Source organism: Mauremys reevesii, linkage group 3, assembly GCF_016161935.1.
Source record: "Mauremys reevesii isolate NIE-2019 linkage group 3, ASM1616193v1, whole genome shotgun sequence".
In the NCBI taxonomy this organism is placed as follows: Eukaryota; Metazoa; Chordata; order Testudines; family Geoemydidae; genus Mauremys; species Mauremys reevesii.
Window position 1 is genome coordinate 75,784,097 of NC_052625.1, and position 20,299 is coordinate 75,804,395.

The 20,299-nt window shown below is 40.7% G+C and overlaps 1 long non-coding RNA gene across 1 annotated transcript; it reads left to right on the top strand.

Moving 5' to 3' along the window:
- The first annotated feature begins 2,718 nt into the window (after nt 1-2,718).
- On the top strand, nt 2,719-15,627 carry LOC120401805. Its single transcript, XR_005596749.1, has 4 exons — nt 2,719-2,838; nt 6,899-7,045; nt 13,754-13,813; nt 15,170-15,627. It is a non-coding gene; the product is annotated as an uncharacterized LOC120401805 (long non-coding RNA).
- Nucleotides 15,628-20,299: the final 4,672 nt, after the last annotated feature.

The following is a 20,299-nucleotide window of genomic DNA, read 5'->3' on the forward strand; positions in this document are numbered from 1 at the left end:
TACCTCTGGTCGCTTTCATTGTTTAGAATCTTCCCCAAAACAAACTACAGAAGATTTTTTGTTTCATATTTAAGACACTACACCATTGAGGAATTTTGAAGAACTTAGTTTTCCTCTGCTCATTAATTTTACATTTTGGATAATTAGTAAGGTACTCGTAACTTGTACTTGGAACTAAAAGATTGAGATGAAATGAACTTTAATAATCAAGACAATGCCAGTGGGACAAATTCTGGGCTGGATGTGCAATCCCTTTTGTGTAAACAGGGAATAGGCAGGTAGAATGTGAGAGGGGAAAAGATGTTAGAATGACACCCACCCCAAAGATGTGGAGAGAGTGTCCAGTGAAGGGCTTCTAATGTGTTTCTGTTTTAGGTCTGGTTTGAGAGGCCTTACCAGGTCAGCAGAAATCCATGGGAGCTCTGGGGTTTCTGGATAACACACAGACCTCTGGACATGGAGGAGGGAATGTTAAGAAGCTCCAACTGGAATTCTGGATTTAAGATGACATGGTAACAGATGGGAATGTGACTGTGTTCTCATTTCTAGTCACCATAGTCACTTGTGGACTTTGGTCACAGATCCAATGGAATGACCTTGCTTGGCCACTTACTAGACTGGTGTGAAGGGATCAGACTTCTTTCTCCATGTGCTTTAAGCCTCCATAGTCTGAACAGAGTCCTGGCTTGGGGTCCCATAGGCATATCCTAGGTGTAAATCCTCTCTCTCTCTAGCACCCCCTTTCTGAGATCTAGGACTGTACAACCTCTCTGCCTAGCCTGTTAACAATGTTGAGTCCTTGCACAAGCTTAACACACACACTCCCTCACAACTCTAGAAATATGGGCATCCTGGGCCCACAGTTTCTCATGGAGGGTACGTGTTACAACGAAGACACATACAGATAAACTTTGCACTTGATTCTAAGACACCATTGTGCCTTCTTTAAGAGCACAAGAAATTCACATCTATGCAAAAATAAGACCCTGCACATTTCCCTGCCTCAGTTTCTTCATCACTCTGATGTATTCTTTGGGCTAGAGTTCAGGTCCTCTGGGAGTGCACAGAAACCTTCTGTTTCAGCTAATGGTTTGACTTCTGAACCACCATGGGGCCACTCCCCTCTGGGACTATACAATCCACCAAGACCAGCTTGCTTAGTCCTGTAGCTGAACTTCTCCCCCCAACCTTCACCACTATGAAAACATACCTGCCTCTTCCGCTCTTGCCTTTCATTTCCTGTGTGGCTCTCTCACATCTTCCCCTTAAAGTTCTTTTTAAGCTCCTTTTTTTGATTCCCTGTCTGTCTTATTTGGGAATTTTTTACTCTCTAAATTCAGTCCCCTACACACAAGTTGAGGGAAGTAGCTCCCGCCATTTCCTTAGCACATCTATTGCAGACCTCTTTCACATATCTATTGACCAGTCAAAGGTTATGCCTACATTACAGAGCTTTTAGCAACATGGCTGTTGCTATAGCCGTGCTGCTAAAAGTCATGCAGCTCTCCTGCTGACAAAAAAACCTTCTACCCTGAATGAGCAGCATTTGTGGTGTTGGCAGGAAAACTTGTGTTGTTGTGGCAAAACTTGTGTCTTTTGGGGTGGGGGTTGGGGGAGAGGAATATCTCTGAAAAAAGTTTGTCATTCAATTACCCGTGTAGTATGGTCAACTATTCTCTATTGTCCCTAGTCAGGTGCGCACTTATAGGTTGTTAGTGCAACACTGAGAGACCCCAATAATCAGTGGGCAGGATCAGACCTCTGGAACTAAATGCATGAGCCTCTACTGCATGAGCTAAAAGCCATGTGGCTCTTAGCTAAGGCTGTAACAGACTCATTAATCTGTAAGTGGTCTCAGTGCCACTAGAGGTAACAGAACACCACACGCAGGAGGCATGTGGGTTATATTAGCCCCCTGGTGGTTACACAGACAGTGGCATTCCATGATACAGTAATTTTCATAAGGACAACTTCACAGTATCAATTAGAATTTGTATGGATGGATTCCCCAAGTTATCAGATGGACTCAGACTCTCCAGAATAAATGCTCTAGATCAAATACTTATACTTATTAATGAATAGAACTAGTCAAATTTCTGTTTAGTCAAATAAGTGTTAGTTATGGAAGCTTGAGACAGACATTCAGTACCCGGATGGTGAGGACATAGTCCTGACAGCTGAAGACCCAGGTTCAAGTCTCCATTGTTCCCAGTTCTCTCTCTCACCCCTCCTAGATATTTTAATGTCTTTCAGATTTGAAAGAGCCTTGGACTGAAAAATACAATATTTTCCATTCAGATTTCAAAATCTTGGAAGTTGCTGCAAAATGGAATCATTCTTCTCTTGAGAGCTCTATTAATGTAGGACTAGACTCCTCCTGGTTGTTAAATAAGTGAGAGAACACAAAGAATCTCCCCCACCCCCACCGCCCCCTTGGCCACCCTGCTTAAGAACTGCTCTGCTTGTGCTCTTGGAGAAGAGCAGGGGGCTGTTCCTTCCCTACTCCCCCAGAAGCATATGGTGCCCTGTAGTGAGGTGGACGGGCCTCCCTCCTCCAGGGTGCATGAGGGAGCATTACCCGACCCTGGGAGGGTGGAGCCTAAGCCTCCCCGCCCCCCTCGCTGGAAGGAGAGGGGCGGGGCCAGAAGTATAAAAGACCAGACCCGCAGCCCATTCAGGGGGAAACCTGCAGAGGGGAAGGACGTCCCGCTGATTCTGGAACATCTTCTGGCAGATCCTCTGCCTAGCCTGGTCCACGCCCCAGATGCAGACGACGACTGACCTGGAGTGCCCGCTGTGTTTTACGCAGAGGAGCCGGACAACACCTGGATGCAGGAGGTACCCACCCCAGGGGAGGCAGGAAGTGGCTCAGGGGCAGCTGCTGTAGGGCTGGCTGCAAAGCCTGGTCTGTCAGCGTGTTGTGTCTGGGGCAGCTGACACTGCCCCTGCCAGGGCCCTTGGCTGGGACACGGTGGAGTAGGGAGGAGGGCTGACCCTCGTTCCTCTGCAAACGGCTATCACTCTTCAGAGGAGTGACCCCAGCCCCCTCTAGACTGTGTTTGCTGGCTGCCTGAGCACTTCAAGCCCAGGCCCCAGCCCACCTGTAAGACTGTATTGTTTGCTGGCCGCCTGAGCCCCGGCAAGCCCAGTACTCAAACAGAGACAGGCCTGGAGACAGGCTATCGCAGCCCTCCATGGACCTCCCTCTTCCGGGGTGCGTGAGGGAGCATTACATGTCCCCAAAGAGAACAGCGAGAAATGAATGGATGGGGGGGGGGGGTTGATGAACTTGCTAGCAAAGCTAATGATCAGCTTTGGGAGATGTTTGTAAACGAAGATAGGGGTGTGCAGTTTCTGCATACCAAGGAATTTCAGGAAGCATTATGCTCCCCCTGACAGAGGGCCCCTGTAGGCATGTGTGGGAACAAACTGCTCCTAACTCTGGACTTTGTAAATTGTTGTTAAATAGATAAACTGATAATTTAAAGGCCAGAATAGGGATCTTCTGAATTAGATAATTTAGCAGGACTTCCTACATATCACAGGCCATTATATTTCACCCACTTATCTCTGTAGTGAGCCCAATAACTTATGTTGAGCTAAAGCAGATATTTTTCAGAAAGGCATCCAGTCTTGATTTGAAGACTCCAAGAGATGGAGAATGCATAATTTCTCTTTGTAGTTTATTGCAGTGGTTAATCAGCTCACTTATTTATTTAAATAAGTGTGTCTTATTTACAATTTGACACTCTCTGGTTTCAGCTTCCAGCCATTAGTTCATTGTTTTTCTCCACTAGCTTAGAGAACCCTTTAGTACTTGACATTTTCTCCCTGTGAAGGTATTTGTACACTGTAATCAAGTCACCTATCAATCTCTGTTGATAAACTAAACAGATTAAGCCCTTTAGACCTTCAGCCCTTTTACACCCTCTCCAGATTTTTGGCAATTTTAAATGTAGGCACCAGAACTGAATGCTTTATTCCAGTATCCATTCACCAATGATGTATAAGGGGTAAAATCAGCTCCCTACTCCTGCTCTTGTGTTTATACATCAAGGATCACATTAGATGTATAATCACATTGTGACAGCACTGTACCAGAAACTTGTGTTGAGTTGCTTGTCCACTATGACCCTTAAATCCTGGCACAGTCAGGGTATGTCTATACTACGAAATTAGGTCAAATTTATAGAAGTTGTTTTTTAGAAATCATTTTTATATAGTCGATTGTCTTCCCCCACAATGCTTTAAGTGCATTAAGTTGGCTGACTGCCTTCACAGTACCGAGGCTAGCATCGACTTCCCGAGCGTTTCACTGTGGGTAGCTATCCCACAGTTCCCGCAGTCTCTGCTGCCCATTGGAATTCTGGGTTGAGATCCCAATGCCTGATGGGGCAAAAACAGTGTCACAGGTGGTTCTGGGTACATGTCATCAGGCCCCCCTCTCCCTCCCTTCGTGAAAGCAACAGCAGACACTCATTTTGTGCCTTTTTTCCTGGGTTACCTGAGCAGATGCCATACCACAGCAAGTATGGATCCCGCTCAGCTCACTGTCACCGTACATCTCCTGGGTGCTGGTAGATGTGGGACTGCATTGCTACACAGCAGCAGTTCATTGCCTTTTGGCAGCAGATGGTGCATTACGATTGGCAGCCATAGTTATATTCCTGGGTGCTCTTTTAGCTGACCTCTGTGAGATCGGTCAGGGGCACCTGGGCAGACATGGGCATGACCTGGCTGGGTCACTCCTATCTTCTGCTGAGCACCCAGGAGATGATGATGGCTTGCAGTCGTACTGCACCATCTGCTGCCAGCCTAAGATGTAAAAGCAATGGATCAAAACAAGAAATTGACCCAATTTGTTTTGTGAAATCAACAGCCTGCTAAACCCAGGGTTTTGAGTTCAATCCTTAAGGGGGCCATTCTATCTGACAGTTGTGTTTCTTCTTGATGCAAAGCCACCCCTTTTGTTGATTTTAATTCTCTGTAAGCCATGTCATCAGTCACCCCTCCCTCCATCAGAGGAATGGCAGATAATTGTTTCGTGCAAAACCAGGTGAGGAAGTGACAGCAGCGCAGTGATGAGAGGGACATGGTCATAGGCTTCACAAAATATGGGCTGGGCAATGTGCCCCAGCAATGTGCACATCATGCTGATGAGCTCTGCAGACACACTGGCCAAACAGGAAATGAAATTCAAAAATTTGTGGGCCTTTCCTGTCTACCTGGCCAGTGCATCTGAGTTAAGAGCGCTGTCCAGAGCAGTCACAATGGAGCACTCTGGGATAGCTCCCAGAGGCCAATACCATCGAGTTGTGTCCACACTACCTGAAATTTGACCCAGCAAGGCCGATTTCAGTGCTAATCCCCTTGGAGGTGGAGTAAAGAAATAAATAGATTTTAAAGAGCCCTTTAAGTCAAAAAAGAGGGTTTCGTTGTGTGGACGGGTCCAGGGTTAAATTGAGGTAATGCTGCTAAATTTGACCTAAAATTGTAGACCAGGCCTCGCAGGGAGAACACTGATGAACCTTTATAATATAAAGCATACCTGAATCACCTTCACACTTCCAGAGAATCTCAAAACATTGAAAGCTGATCCTGTAATCAGCTGCAACTATTGTTGCAAACAAGTCTAATGTATGTGTCTGACAGTTTGCAATTAACATACTTGTGCAATTCATTGTTAATGTTGAAAAAGTTGTTCTCCACATAACAAAAGGGCATAAGCATTAGCTGAATTTTGTCACAATAGGTTTTAAAATATTTTCATGACAGTTTGCCAGAATAATGATATTTGTCCCTAAAATGTAAGTGAACTGTAGTCAATCTTTGGCCAAGTTATGGGGGGGGAGGCTTAAAATTACCATTTTTAATGGTAAGGTAGCATTGCCAATATCGGTAATTAAATTCCCCCTCACCCCCATTTAAAAAAAAGCGGGGGGGGGGGAGAATTCATCCACAAGCCATCCTTTTCTCTCTCACATAATTTTAATGTATACCACTGCATACTTCACATATTATTCTACTGGCCCTTTACGCCACACAAAAAATGCAAGACTACCATACCGCTTGTTTAGCTCGTTCCACATATAGTCTTAATTAAAAGTTCACAACTCATTTTCTTGGATGAAGAAGGAACTAAGAAAGTGAAATTACTAAAGATAAAAGATAAGCACATACTTGAATGGTAGACTGGGCCCTAGGTCTCAAAATATGCTCATGAACAAGAAGTTCTACTGCCCATTCTCATATCTATATTTGTTTATTAGTTCAAGATGGACTAAATGGTTCACTGTGACATGACATTTTGAGAAGAGATTAAGTATATGCTGGCTTTGTAGTTGTTAGCGTTATCTGATATTAAACTGCACATTGTTTTCATGTTGCATTGTGATTTAATGATGTGTAAGACCAGATGATCACCATAAAAATCCAATCTTTTTTACTGTAATTTATAAGTGCTTATAAGCTGGGGCAATGATACATGTGCATAGGGAGCACTTAGTAATGCACTACTAAACCTGCTCTCAATAGATGGCATGTTCTCCAAGAAAACTGGTTCAGACACCTTGGTGGTTAGGCAGTGGTAGGTTGGCAATGAATAAAGAGGCCTGTAGGTCATAGCAAGAACAGACAGTGATACAGAATTGCAAATAAGACAAGTATACAATCTGAATATGGTAATAAAAATGTTTGCCTAGAAATAGAGGTAAAAAGTGCATAAGATATAAATCTATTCCTTAATATGGTATGACTTCTGCATAAGTTAAAATAAAATAAAATTTGGAACTTGTAAAACACAATACATGTCTCCAAACACTATGCAATCATTAACATATCCTCAAAACACTCTAGGAAGATGGTTACTAACCTAAGTGTTATTGTCCTGCTTCTATAGATTTGGAAAAAAAAACAATTTATGGGCTAAATCCACAAAGGGATTTGGCCATGGCTTCCAAGGTCCACAGCTATGGAGAAGTCTACCAGAGGAACTTCCCTTGAAATGGCAACTCCAGGGCTTCCGAGGTCTGTAGCTGCCCTCCAGGTAGGCTGTCCCAAAACTGGAGTTCTACTTCCTATGGCAGGAGACTTAGATTTTTTCTTTTGAGTTTTGTTCCAAGTCAGAAGGTAGCTATATTTCAAAATCCTCTGCAAAAAAATTCTCCACACAGCTCTAAACATTAATTCGTAGAATCATAGGACTGGAAGGGCCCTTGAGAAGTCATCTAGTCCAGTCTAGTAACTGATTTTGTTTATCATCTAACAGCATGTTACTAGAGAAAATGAAACAATAGTTAACATACATTTCTCATGACATCATGAATAGCAAAGATTCTAATGCTGTAATATTGTAATACCCTGACAGATCAGATTATATAGATTCATAGAATTTATGAATCTATATATAGTATAATCAATGCAAAAATCTTTATTGGAGCTTTTGACTATGGGCCTCAAAAGTGAGCCTACAGGCACTATACACATATGCAATTATTGTTTGGAAGTGTGGACTTAAATACCTTAAACATTTGTGATGTCCCCAACCTAAAGATAATGATGGTTTTAGTGTCCTATAATGTATGATGGTGTAGAAACAATCTGGGTACATTTACAGACCTTTAAGTAAGGGCTCTCAAATGTTTTAAGATGACCAGAAGGAGGATGACTTATATATGCTCCTATAATGCAAATGATCAGAAACTTTTCATAAGCAAAATCTCTACCCCTTCCACAAAAATCAATAGCCGAAGTCCATGGCTGCTAGGAAGTAGTGGTGGTTGGGGATTTTTCAGGGGGCAGGTTAGAAGTCCAGATATTTATTTTGTTTTCTCAAAAGTTTTGATTCTTTGTGCTGTGGGCAAATGTACATAAATTTCGTAATTCATATTAAAAAAGTTTTATATTTTGCCTGTCTCATTCTGCTACTCTAATATCTTCTTAGAGGATTAGAAAATTCTATATTCTCACAGTAGAGTCTTGAGTTTGGAATATCATCTTTTCTATGGCTTTCATTAGAATGGGTTATAGATGGATTTTTGTGAAGTAATTATGAAATATATTTTTAGGTTTTTAGTATTTGTGGGAAGTATATCTTTTGAATGTAATTAAAATGGTTCTGTAGGGTACAGCCAAGAAGATAATTGGGAAAGGATGAGAATCATCTATGGAGAGAATTAAAAAAAAACAAAACTATATAATCTTAATATTCAAAGGCCTAAGAGGAGCTGAATCATTAATTCTTAAGAGGCAGAAGAAATTCAATGTTGGGATGTATATAATCTAGTGAAGTGAAATGGTTAAATTTTCATTGTGCATTGGTAGATCCAACATTTAGATTTTTGGTCCAGCAGCAGAAAAGGCTAATATGACATTAACTTGCATCAAAACGTGTTAAATTGAAGACAAATTAGTGTTAGAGTTATTGTACTGGAAGCCTTATTGCAGTAATTATTCTCCGTCTCTCTCTCTCACAGCCTCATAAAATAATTTCTGCTTGAGATCTTTGTATGTATTTTTTTAAAATATTCCTCTGGCAAAGTAAATGTTTCAGGTTAGTGAAACAGGGCATTTTGGTGATCATTTTTTTCCCCCATTCTTGGAAAAAAGTTTTTCCCTTTTGGAACATCTTATTTCAGTCTGACGTGGTCTAGAAATTCCAGTTTTATTTTGTTTATTCCATCTGACAGTTCCAAGAGTATTTTGAGGCATGTGGGTGGTTAAGAATAAATTACTCTTAAAATTAAACAAAAGTTATTCAGTTTCTTCGTAGTCCTTACTAGAGCATTGAAGTCATGAAACATTTTTAGAGTTTCACAAACAGCTCTGGAAATTGAATTTCTGTGCGAAATGGGTACCCACCTCTCTCTGGCTCTTTTCACTATTGCAGCTTTTAAGTCTGACCTCAGATCAGCCAACCAAGATCAACTAGAGAGCCAACTATCATATTTCCAATTAATTACAAAAGGAGAACAAACAGTTCCCAAAAGGAAAGGCCCTTACTCTACTTCTGGATGCACAGAGTCATTTAAAAAAAATAGTGAAATAATTGAGAATCACTGCCTAAGGACAGTTTAAATATATTAAAGCTAGTCAGAAATTTCTCCTCAAAACATTTTTCAAGTGAAAAAAGCCCTTTTTGCAAAGTTTTAATTTCAATTTAAAAAAGTGTCAACTATAAATCACTGCCATTTTGACATTGTTTTGCAATTCCAAAACTCATGTAGGATTTTTACATTAGAATTAGTGAAATATTTTGGAAACAACTTTTTTCTTGCTGAAAAATGCAAATTTGGTGACACTGAAAATTTTCAAATTGGTGTCCATTAGGCCAAATTGCTTTGGTTTAAAAAAAAATGAACTTTTCAAATTTTCAGTTGAAATTAAAATTTAATGTGCTGATTTTATCTAAAAATAGTTTGACCTGAAATAATTTTTTTTCCAGTTGCCAGAAAGCTATAAAATGCCATTATTCACACAGCTCTAGTGAAATAGTTGATGGTGTGGTTTGGAATATTATATTCTATTTGTAAGATCAGGACCAGATTCTATTTAAGCTATTTCAATCAGTTGCTGCCCTTGATTTTTTTTTTAAAAAATATTTCAACTATGACATGTAAATAGTAATTGTACTATACACTGCTACTATTGACAAGTTGTGAAATAATGTAAAAAAGTGAAAAATCCATGAAGTAAAATTCAAAATAATGTCAGAATTCCAAAAAGTCATCTCTGCTTATTATACGCTTCATGGTATCGGGGCTTTACAGATCAAATAAAGATATAGTTCCTGGTACAGAAGAGTGTAAATCCTAGTTTTACACAAACAAAACAGTCTGGAGGATGAGCATAGAAAGGAAAAAGGTCAACTCACTCACTTATTGTAGACAAAACAGAAGAAATACTGTTCCGTGGAAAGGATTTAAGAGGGAAGACTGGGGGTGGTAACTTGGCAAACAGTGAGGTTAATGGAGGGACAGAGAGTAAGTGCAAATGTAGTTAGTAGTCAGAAGGAGAAGGGATCAAAGAGGTATGTGAAGATGAGCAGTAAGCAGGAGATTTCAGTCAGTGGCAGGAGAAAAGGAAGTAAGGGAGAGTGTTACAAGGTCACATTGGATTGTGCCAATCTTTTTATTGAAGTTACCAAGATTTAGACACAAAGATGATGAGGGGGAAGAAGGCAGCTTTTAGGGAGCCAGTAGCAGGCGATGGGAACCATAAGTATTTGATTCAGCAAGTGAGGGGAAATTGTTCTTGTAATACTAAAGCCAATTTGGGAAGGGATAGCAAAGTGGCAAATTTTAAGTTGAGAGAGTTTATTCTAAGCTAGTTTTCAACACTACAGAATTATAACACTAGAGTGGAATATCCCAATGTGATCAATAGCTTATTGTCTAAACTGTCCCATGAAAATACATTACATCATAACTGTAGGCAAAGAAATGTGCAGCTACCAAGCTATTTGTTGTATTTAACATTTTCCATTATTAATAAAACATACCAGTGACAATTGTTACATATTTTTAAAAAAAGATAATTCTATCACCATTAGTGTAATTATATCTTCAACCACCACTTTTAGTTGGATAGCTATGAATCTGGAACCCTCCACCCCCTATTTTCAGAGGTTTGATAGATATGCTTATACAGGAAGTTCAGAGATTTATTTTTAAAATCAACAAATACTTAATCACTGCCAACTGACTGAGTGGGTGTCTTTGAAGGTAAGGGACTATGTGCTTCCCTTTGAACCTGATTCACAGTTTTGTTTATGGAAGAAATCTTCAGCTCCCAGATTGCTCAGTTCTAATTCTTCTGTTCATATACTTCTTTGCCGAAGTATAGAAGCTTAACACACTGCCAGCTACAGCAGCCAAGATTAAGGAGGTCTAAATGCCACTTTCAGCTTCTATTGCAATTTATTAGCTCTAGCCTTATTTTATAAATTAAATTCTCTATCAGAAATAGTTCTATATAAGAGATTGTACAGTCACAACCTATGAGAAGTTATTTCATTTATGTATTCGGATTAGCTGCTTTCTGTTAAAAAGGGGTTTGGCACTAGATAAGACAAGATAAAAAACGCCTCTGACCCAAAGGTGATACAAAAAGGCCACCCTACAGAAATTTACACACATGCTTCACATTACATACTGAAAGTCATCCCAGGACGGAAGAGAATAGGACAGAGGCTAGTTTCACTGTCAGAGTGGGGAAGTGGGCAGAATCCTGATAAGAGACAGAGCCTGATTCACTATTTCAGTGGAGGAACAGTAGCAAAAAAACTGGACTAAAGTAATGGAGAATCAAGCCCAAGATCTCAACAGTGGTAGAGCTGGGCAGGGTCCTGAAGACATAAGAAAAGTTTAAACTTGATTCTGATTGATATATTGGGCTTGATTCTCTGCTGCCTTGCACCTTGTGTAGTCATTTACATCTCTGCAAAGTGGGCATAAGAAGCTATCATTCTGACTTATTTTATACCCACTTTGCAATCATGGCTAGACTAGGTATAAGGCAGTTGTGGATCAGGTCCATTTTAGATAGGGCACAATCATGCACATGTAGGCATGGTTTGTATTAACTAAATGGTAAAGTACAGGATTGCACATTTTATTTCTTATAATAAAGTTACTTTCTTTGTAGCTTTCCTACTTCAGTTGGCAGAAAGCATATCAGTAGCTAATGAGAAAATGATTTTCAAAAAGAGAGTAGTAGTAGTTTGTCATATTTATGAATTACCATGAATGTGTTATGTTCATCAAGAGGTATGAACCAGCATAGCTCCATTGATGGCAATGAAGTGCTACCTATTTAAACTAGCTGAGGATATGCCCATCATTCTTACCTTAATACAAAGCCTTGTTTACTGAAAAAAAAACACTAAAAAAAGTTATTTTTGGAATAACTTTATATATACAGATATGCCAGTGGTATATAGAGAATTTAGAATCTCATACAGCAGTAATGAAGGTCATAAGTACCTGAGAGCCTCACAATCTTTAACATATTTATCCTGAAAACATCCCATGAGGCAGATTTCTATTATCCCTCTTTTATGGATGGGGATTGAAAGTAAAGTATAAATGACTTGCCCAAGGTCACATAGGAAGTAGTGGGGTGGAGGAGATAATTGAAGCCAGGCCTCCCAATCCCATACCAGAGCCTTAACCTTTCCTTTCACCCTAGAGGAGGTGGCAAAGTGTAAGTTTATGAGTGTGGAGCTGAATTAGCCATCACCCACCAAAGTTTGCAGGGTTTTTTTTCCATTTAAAGTATTTATTCATGATGTAATTTCATACACAAATCCTTCTCGCCTTTACGCAGGAGAGTTGTCTCCATAATAATGGAGAGCTGAGCTGGAGTTTTTCCTTTCCCCAGGTAAGAGTGGGAGGCAGGAGAGGATTGTCTTTGGCAATACTGGCCAGTGTACTTAAGATCACAGGACGGTATTGAACTGCAGTTTGGGAAGATATTTTTCTGTTTACTTTCTTGTTACAGAGAGTAACCCATGAGGATACATCATTGTTGAGTGCAGCTTTTGTTTATTTTCTCTAGCCGCGCTGGTTCTAATTAAGTCAATTAGACTATTCATGTGAGTAAAGTGAGCCGGATGTAGGACCCAACATTCTGGGTCTTACCCGTGTGAAAGAACTTTACTCCAAGTAATCCCATTGGCTTCAGCTGTAAGGGATGACATCTTCCAAGAGGAAAGGTTGCAAGAACAGGCCTTTGGTCACATCTTAGTTATAACTCCTTCAATGACAAGATAGAATCTTATTCAAGTGAGGGCAGAACATTCTCTCTGGAGAGTTGCCGGTGTTGACAGAGCAGGAATGGCAGGGGTGTCTCTTGGGATGCAGGGGTTGAAAAGGGTGCAGTTGCCACTCACACATTACTATACACTTCTCTGAAAAGGTCACTCAAAAAGATACAAGCTCTCAGAACAGAGCATTCAAAACAGAGCTTGAATATTCCACTGTTTCCTTGCAGAGATAATGATCAGAAAGGGTACCCATTAAACAGTTTTTCCTGAGCTGTAGGAAGTTGGCTGTTGCAGAGAAATATTTAATGGTGTGAAAAACTTTTGCAACAAATTGAGGCCATTTTATGATTTAAGGAGTACTTCAGTCCTCACATTGTCCCACTGACGTTAACTGATCTGCTCAAGGAGTACTGTGTATTTTGAACAATATAGGGTTTCCATTTTACCATATTAAACCTTTACCCCATTTGTTAGAGGAAAAACAGCATGGTCTAGTGGCACTGGACTAGGAGTCAGGAAACATGGATTCTATTCATGGTATTCTGCCACCATTCTTGGGCAAGTCACTTCATCTCAGTGGGCCTCAGTTTTCTCATCTGTAAAATGGAGACAATGCTTACCTGCATATGAAAAGCAATTCGTACTCTACAGCTGAGGAGTGTGGTATAAGAATTATTCAACCCTGATCATAAAAGGGAGAATCAAACTGTCCATAACTTTATGCAGGGAGAGACCTTTTCTTCCACATTTTGTAGGAGAGACACCAGAACACATTAGTTTTCTCCTGTTGGGCACACACCAAAAGAGTCTGAAATCTGCCAAAAGTTATATCAAACCTGCAGAGAAATTCAAATTGCTGTAAGCATCAGTCATCGTGGAAGAAGTAGAAATACTAACTGTGCTGCCAAAAACTGTGCCCAGCATTTAGCATGAGATCCTCTGTTGCGGCATGACCTGGGTTCTGAATGCAATTTTCTTTTTTGCCTTCAGATACGTGACGGGGGAACGGCAAGGAGGCTGAGAACTTTGGCATGATTTACATGAGGATTTGTGAGTTTTCTGAGCCAGGAGAATTACATATCAATGCTTCTGGTGATTAGTTAACTGAGATTGGACAGGAAGGGAATTCGGAAGTAATACTAATTTGGAATAACAGTCCTTTTCTGGGAGATCCTCAACTAATTTTAAACATTAAATTTACCAGCAAGGGAAAGAAGAATGGGTTGGTTACTTTGTTTTCTCTACAATATTAGATTTAAAACCACATGAAAGATATCAAGGTTGCAAAGTGAAGAATTCAAAAAAGTTAGGAAATGCTAGGATGCAGATTGCCTGTGTAACCTTAATTCAACTCCCTTGTGCATATGCATTATGATATCTATTTACAAGGCCACATACTATTTTTTCTACAGGACAAAGACCTCATCTGAAAGCAGGTGGTGCTCATTGAATTAGCAGCTATTCCATATTTCTTTTTTTTATTCAATGTGATGATTTACTACAGATGTCTCAAATTGTTCTGAATAGAAAAAAAATTATATGCTTTCCAGGATGCTAATAGTATCTGAGCATTACACAAACTTTAATTTTCACAACAGCCCAGTGAGTTGATGGGGTATTATCCCTTTTCCACAGATGGAAAACTGAGGCAGAGAAAATGTAGAAAGAGTCCACTAAAGTTAAGCATCACTTAAAAACCAAATTTTGCACAGGTGACCACTACCTGAGTTTCTCATTTTCTGGGTGCCAAATGTGATACCACAGGCTTGATTTTTCAGAGGAGTCAGCATTCTATGACTCCTTATACACACACAACTCCCACTGACATCAGTTACAACTGAGTGCGCTCAGGACTTCTGTAGACTAGACCCCAGGGTCTCAAGAGGAGCACCCAGAAAATGAGAAACTCACAATTCATGATCTCAAAATAAGCGCTAGGCAGACACCCAGGATGGAAAATTTCAACCAATTAGTTAAAATGTGGTAAAGATATGAACTGAAAACAGGGTCTTAAAATAGAAAGCATCAGGCAACCTTAACTGCCAGCATTGCTATCTATGCTGCCCCGCACCCTTTAAAAAAAAATAGATGTTAAAAAGTATGTAACAGGAATTTCAGATCTTTAAAAAAAAAAATACAGAGGATTTCTTGGATAACTCAAATGTAGATTATGAGTTCTTAGCCCTTAACTGAAGAGTCTTCAATAAAGGTGTCCTCCAACAGTTTCAGTTATGTAAATTTGAACAGGAAAAAAAAATCTTGCTTAAAAATTATGGATTAGAATTAATACAAATGGGGGAAGTGTTTCTTCTTACTCTCTCCGGTCTGAGGGATTTTGCTCAAGTTTTCCCCACATGCTCACTTAAATGAGCCACAGCTACATATATACAATTCTTCATTCTGTAGAAAAAGAAGCCAGAACCTTCAGCACAGACCCTGCCATTTGAGCTAGAGTGCTATTAGTGGGATGAAGCATGACATAAGGAGGACATAGAAGACTAAGATGGCATCTTCTCCAGTTGGATCATCCAACAGTTGTGATCTGGGAAAGAGGAGAGAGAGAGGGAGGATGCCTTCCCCCCCCCCCACGCACATCACTCAATTGGTTGCAGACAGCTCTGTGTGTTTGGGGCGGAGGGGATTCAGCAAGAACGTGGTCTCTGTCAGCTACTACATTGTTAAGCCACCAGATGGGTAGCAGAGCTCAGACCAATGTAAATAATTTAGTTAAGTGACTCCTTGTGATCAGGAACAGTGCTAATGTTTCTTTCACCAAGACTGCAGGATCATTTCAGGACACTTGTCATTGTGCCCCACAAACTCCACTTACAAAAGAGAAGAATTAATGAATGGAAGAGACCTAGAAGAACTGTGATGCCTTCTAGACCTCTCCAAAATAAGACACAATTATATACCTCTAATGGGCTAGTTGACCTTGCTATGTTCTCCTCACACCCCCTAATACAAATCCCAACTCATAGTGATGAATAGTCAACCATGAAATTAGTCATTCAATAGTAACATCTATACACAGTCTAACACACACAGCTTCATAGCAAAGTATATGTCAGACTTTTAAACTTGTTGGGACCTTTAACAGAGATTGAGAGCCACTTACAGAAGAATCAATAGACCTGCTAAAAGAATCTATCAGAAACTGGGAATCATTCCCCTGGTGTTAGCTGGGGCGGTGATCTGCTAGGTCACTCCAATCCTTGACTTTGGGAGCCAGACTTACCGTACCCTGCTCTGCTGTGAGATCCCCCACTCCTCAGCTGTTCACACACAGCCTCTAGCATGTGTGTGTGAACACTTTCAGTGCCCTTACAAACTTAGATGCTCCTCACCACAAGCTGACTGGTTGCTCTTCAGCCAGGCTCTCCCCTTTGATCAGCACTTCAGTCGCTTGGTGGTGATGTCAGTAGATGGAGATGGAAGAAAGAGGAAGAGCATGGCAAATCTGTCTTCCTTTTATCATGTTCTCCCCTGTCCCTTGGCTTTGCCCCCCCTTCAGGGTCAGGTGAGTATTACTGCATTGTAGTCCCAAACTGTCCAAGGGAAGGGGGGTGACTTACTTGAGGTCCAACAGATCCTTTGTTACTGCCCAGGCCAGCGTCCTTTGTTCCTGTGAGGCTGGGCTGGGTTTGTCCCATACATGCCCTGATGAGGTGTGAACTACCCCTCTGCTCCTGGAGAGTTTTGCCTGGGCTTGTTTTAAGCCATGAGGACACATTTTTAGCCTCATAGCTGTATACATGAAATTACCACCTATAACAATGCTCAGTGCATCATGAGCCTTTGAAAGACAGCTGACAAACTTTGCATTGGATACAACACAATCATTTTATAAGGATCAACATGGGGTGCAGGGTGTTCCCATGAGGTACAGAACTTCACACACCCCAGTACAGAGGTATCCTCCAGTGGAAGACAGGTTCTTATGCTACCCCTTTCCTTCAGTCATTATAGTGAACATGGTTGAGGTTTCTAGACATCTTGTTGAGCCTCTCTGCCATATCTGTTCCAAGGGGACAATGGTGCTTGTGAGATAAGGCATAAAGTAGCCAAAAAAATACATTTCATGGAGGATTGTGACTCCAAGCAAGGAATACAAGGGAAAAACAGCTGCACTCAAACAATGTTTTTGCTTTCACACAAATCTCTAATAAAAATAGGGAAAGAAAAAAGCTAGAAAGTACAGTGCATGACATGCACGCAGAATTATTTTTGAATACAGTGAAATGCTCTAAGAGTTTTCCCGATGGGCATCACTCTGGCTTTGGCTAGAGAGAGAGAGAGAGAGAGAGAGAGAGAACTACTGACTAGACTGAATGGAATGAACCATGTTGACTTGAGTTAAAAGCTAATGTGTTTCCTTGAGCTTCATGAGGCATTAAGAAAACATATCACAAATTAGAAACCGTTCCAGAGAGCTATGGAACCACATGCCATGACAAATCAAAAACAACGTCTAAGATTTTTCCAGAAGTGACTTGCAATTGCGTGCTTCCATTTGAGTGTCGAAACTAATACAGATTAAAGGGGCCCCAATTTTCATGTAGAAATGAATGCTTCCCCTTCAAAAAAAAATCACCGACTTTTAAGGTGCATCAGTTGTGCAGCCAGAATTAGTCACTTCTGAAAATATTGGTCAGTAAATCTTTGTTTTCTAGCATTGTTGTCTAGTCCTAGAGCAGTGAAAGATAAGTGGAAAGCTTTGATAAAATAGGCAGACAGGAAAAAAGTCAAATTGGGTAACTCAGATCACATCAGGTGGGCAGCTGTCATAGCTGATCATAGTGTTAACATACCAAGATATTTAACTGTAGGTATAGTGCTATCTTATCCTTCAAAAAGGACAAGTAACTCGGGCAATACTTCAGTACTTGATTGATTGAGGCCTAAGCCACTGCTGTCCTATCATATGTGCTTTGCCTTGGTGGTGGAGCAGGCTGGAGTCATATTATTGTGACAGTTCCTGGTTCTGACCACTGCTGCTACACTTGGCAGGCAAGACAGCCCCCTTAAAAGTACAGATCTCAAAACTGTCTTGGCCTTTACAAGTGGCTCTTACCTGGCACTCTTTTTTTTGGGCAGGGGGGCAGGGCAGGGGGGGGAAGCTCTCTAGTCTGCCACTTATGTAGCATATCCCCAATACCAGCCCTAGAAGTAACCTGTCCCATCTGGCTAAATGGACCTTTATCCAGACTGTCCACATAGAATACAGAACACAGCAAAATTTGCCGAGTACTTTAGATTACCCACAGAACACAAAATTGGTCTCTCCAGGACTACTTGGTTATACGTGGGTAGTCACTTATGCAGTTGATTTTTCATATTTTGCTACTCAGGCTGTGAATTTTATGTATGATTATTAAAACAGTAATTATGCAAACAGCTGGGGTCATCCAATAATATTTAATTGGAAATTGTGTCAACCATGGAGGTAACTGGACTTTACACAATCAAAATTACTTCCAGTTATATAAATGACTCATCTCCGCAACTAAGACCTGGATGAATAATGTTTTTTAAAACAAACATATGGAGTAATATGTAGAGATCAACAGAGATGGGAGCATCACTGAGAAGGCTTAATTACATTCACCTTGGGCTAATTAACTCAGATAAATATCAGATGGAAAAAAAGCACAGGAAAATAAGTATTTGGAAGCAGTGCATTAAAAAAAATGGAATGAAGAGCAATTCTACAGCTTGAGAGGAATCACCAAGAAAATCCATCTGGAGTTTGTCACCAACCTAAGGCAAAGAACAGATGGAGTAACCAGAGAACTGGTGATAGTAGTGTACTGCTTCTCATGCCAACAGCATCCAACAGTTTTAGTGAGACAATTGTGACAAACTGATGGCCATCATAGGATAACCACACCTTGTGGTAATTGGATTGCCACTTTCAAAGGGCAGCTTCCACTTGACCCTTACCTTATCCCTGCACAACCACTGACTTTTTCCACTGCTCCTGCTCTGGGTTGCAGATCCCCCCGGCCCCAGCGATCAGCATGACAACAGTAGCTTCTGCTCTCACCAGGCTTTCAGACAAGAAATTAAGCCACATCCAGGAAAAGATTCTGTAGCTTCTCCAACTGTCTTCTTCTCAGACTGCTTATGAATGGAGTATATCATCTACCATACCACATTTAGTTTGACTCCTACTATATCTCTGCCATTAGTCTGTCATTTTGTTAGGTCTTTACTGTTTTAATTCGGTGCTGCCACTTTTGATCTCCGTTCTTATTTACTTCTTTCCCCCCTCTTCTTCTTCTCCTCAGAGGCTATATAAAGAGTCAGTTTCTTTTGAATACTGAAGTCACCATGTTGGGTCACCTCCTTGAGAGAAATGAAAATAAGGATTAAATCCTAGCCCCACTGAAGTATGGTAAAACTCCCAAAGACTTGAATGAGGCCAGGGTTTTGCGCACACACTCTCCAGGGTTCTTCATATGTGCCAAGTATTAAGGCCAATTAAGGGAATTGAGAGAGTGACCACCAGAAACACTGAGGGGAGTTCACAGGCCATGACCACATCCTATTAGGAGATAGCAAAAGAAATATGGGGGAAACCTATTCTAATGTATATGGGAGTCTTATAACACATTACCATAGTATAGAGGACCTTCAAGTAACACATTAAGCAATGTAAAAGTGTCAGATGTTGTTTTCATCCTCTCCCCACAGGTATACACAAGTCTAGTGGAGTGTTTATTTTGGTAGGGTTTTTGGTTTAAGTATTCATGTTAGATGTTTAGTGATTGCAAGGCCAAAGAAAAATGTACCTTGCCCTTGGAGTAGAGAGTGAGGTTTATGAGGGTTTTTAGTGCCTGTGGAAGTTCCGACCAGCCCCTTTGTCACCCACACAGACTAGCTTTGTCCTGAGTGGAGTGAGTTCCATTGTGCCAGAAGAGAAGTTGTTAACCAACCTGGTCTTGGGAAGAGGAATCTAGTGTAAATAAAGGGCATGTCCCTACACTGTTCAGGTTTGTCCTGAACAGGACAATGACCTGAACAGACAATAACTCTAATGTGTTCACCAACAGGTTTGTAAGCTTCAGCAAATCTTTCAGAGAACATGGGCCAAGTTTTAGGCTAGTAAGAAAGCCAGAAAAAAAGGTAAGTTTTGCCTGCTTTGGAATTACTATGAAAGACATGCACAATTCTAGTTAGCAATCCACTTAATTAAAAATACAATGAGCTGTTAATGGCTCCAAGCCACCAGGAGGACTTTGTTTTTATGTTTCAGCTAATGATGGCACACAGACATAAAGGATAGACTCCCTCCTCAGGCCCTATGCTACTAGCACTCCTAGCTATCTTCGAGACACCATTGACTTCATGACGAAACTACAATCCATTGGTGATCTTCCTAAAAACACCATCTTAGCCACTATGGATGTAGAAGGCCTCTACACCAACATTCCACACAAAGATGGACTACAAGCCATCAGGAACAATCTCTCTGATAATGTCACGGCAAACCTGGTGGCAGAACTTTGTTACTTTGTCCTCACCCATAACTGT